Source organism: Mycetomoellerius zeteki, unplaced genomic scaffold (genome assembly GCF_001594055.1).
Source record: "Mycetomoellerius zeteki isolate Tzet28-1 unplaced genomic scaffold, Tzet1.0 scaffold128, whole genome shotgun sequence".
In the NCBI taxonomy this organism is placed as follows: domain Eukaryota; kingdom Metazoa; phylum Arthropoda; class Insecta; order Hymenoptera; family Formicidae; genus Mycetomoellerius; species Mycetomoellerius zeteki.
Genome location: NW_017256212.1, coordinates 108,446 through 110,925, shown reverse-complemented (window position 1 = coordinate 110,925; position 2,480 = coordinate 108,446). Strand labels below are relative to the sequence as shown.

Below are 2,480 nucleotides of genomic sequence, written 5' to 3'. Positions count from 1 at the left end.
ATAACTATAGTAAAGAGCCGGGAGCCTTAATGTAAATTTCACGAACTTTAGATCTAGATTTAACGTTTAGTTTCGACATTGACTAAGTATAGACTTAATCACAATGGGATAAGCAGGAACTTTACTGTCATATCTGAGATATATTGCATGCTACATTATTTATTTATTGTGATACGCGTGATAGATTAAAAAGTAGGATATTGCAATTATGAATATAATTAGGATTACATTATTTATGTGAGCCAGCAAGTATCACTTAAAAACATAATTTAACCAAAAGTTGAAATATTAAGTGCATATATTATCTATTCTATTGTTGTACAAATATATACAAGTTATCTTAAAATAATTATACAAATTAACACAAGACGAATTTTTCAAGACATTAAATGTTTTTTTAAGACAAATATATATTCATATATTAAAGAAGATAAATATGAACTCCAAAGTTATGATCTGGTTTAAAACATATATTAAATAATATATCTTGACGTGGACGGAATTTATGTAATGTTTAGCCAGGCACAATGGATATAACATAAAAACAAAATACTATCTCCTAAAAATATATTTCTTTATCACAATGTTCTTTTATTAACACAATTTTGCAGCAGACTTAACAAACTAATTGCACTGTTTTTTTCAGAAATATTTTTCATTGGACTATTTTGAAGGTTCCCTGTATATTTCTAAATTGCTGTGTGTGCTATGTGCTTTGCTTTGCGAATTAATGCTTTCGCTATCCTCTGCTTGCGAACTGAAAATATCTGTAAAAATAACAATAATGAAAGCTTTTTATATTTTCTTATGTGAGAAGATTAGAAAAGTAGTACTAAAAGTATCTTTAATTTATGAACAACGTTATATTGTTCTAACACAGACATTTGCTTATTTTTGAGTTCATCAAGCACTTGTAAAACACGTCTTACATACTTATAAAGATTTATATATAAATAGAAAAACAATAAAAAATCACTTTTAATAATATACATATAAATTTTGGCAAAAATTATAATTTATATATAATAAATGTATTATTATATATATAAAAATATATATATATATATACACATTATATTACATTTTTTTAGATACATGTGAGATATCTTTACTGTTACAAAGTTGATTTCTTACTATTCTTATACCATAATTTTTCTATTTTAAAGGAACTTTAGAATGCTGACTCTCAAATATTATATCTTTGATTTATAAAACACTTTACAAATTTTTAAGTTTTACACCATAACAAAAACAAAAACATTTATATATTGAGACAACACAAACACTAGCTATTATAATATGTAACATACAAGTAATATTCAACAATATTTTTGACAAAATAATAAAAACAAATAATAAGACTTTGTAAATGGTAATAAGTAGTAATAACTTACGTTGCTTATCAAGATGGAATATCTGCAATCTCTTAAACACGCTATTTCTCTCTCAGATATACATCCGTCTATCTATAATAAAACGTGCAAAATTATATAGTATCACCCCTGAACGTGTAATCTGTCGTAACGTTTACAATACTTTACAGAATCAAACATACATGTCAGCCATACCGTAACATGATCCTTCCGTTGATCGATGAAGTCCCCGTAAGTTTCGCGTCGTCGTTAATTGTTCCGCGCCGATGTTATTTCAGATTGATAAAGCAGCGCAATTTGCAGCCGTGCGTATCCCGTTGAGGCTGCCACATGGCGTCGCGACGCGTTGCCATTTTCATTAACGCGTTACGCCGCCGCCGTCGCCGTCGTCGCCGCCACAAGAGACGAGCATTCGGTACGCCACGAATGTGACAGCCGGACCCGAACGCTTCGGTTAAGGTCGAGCAAATTCGGTCCCCCTCGGATTTAAATATCGGCCGGAAATAGGACCTCCGTTCATCTCGCGCAGCATCGTGGAAAGCGGGTAGTAGGGGCTGCCGGAGGAGGTCCTTTCGATCCTTTCTCAAGCAGGATTGCATTGCAGACTGGCAGAATTACTGTAACAAAGCAGCATTTCTGTATTAAATAGATTAATCTTGTATTAGACTTGCTTTCGCAATTTCAATTTGTTTTTCGATAAAATATGACTGACGTAAATTTAATATGACTGACATCCCTTAAAAACACGTATCTACAAACTGTGCTAAATTATATTTCATATGGATTCTTTAATTAATATGAATTCTCTTTATTGATTTTTCAACATTTTCCAACGAAACCGTAAAAGATCAAAAGTTTTTAAACAAGCAATTGGAAACAAAAAATATTTCAGATAAAATAAATTTTTAGAAATGCAAACATATAACGAGATAGATATTACTTATCTAATCAAAAAAGACAAAAAGAATAAATTTTTTATTTAAAAATTATGTAAAAAATATTAAAAACGAATTTATGACAATAACTTCTCTTATGCCACTCATTTTAATTAGTCAGAAACTCTGATAGATGAATTATTTGATTTAGAATCATTCCATATAATCGTGG

The 2,480-nt window shown here is 29.8% G+C and overlaps 1 long non-coding RNA gene across 1 annotated transcript; it reads right to left on the bottom strand.

Moving 5' to 3' along the window:
- Nucleotides 1-553: 553 nt before the first annotated feature.
- Nucleotides 554-1,836, bottom strand: LOC108731451 (uncharacterized). Its single transcript, XR_001937024.1, has 3 exons — nucleotides 1,556-1,836; nucleotides 1,395-1,466; nucleotides 554-767 (listed from the first exon to the last, which is right to left on the bottom strand). It is a non-coding gene; the product is annotated as an uncharacterized lncRNA (long non-coding RNA).
- Between the last annotated feature and the right edge of the window lie 644 nt (nucleotides 1,837-2,480).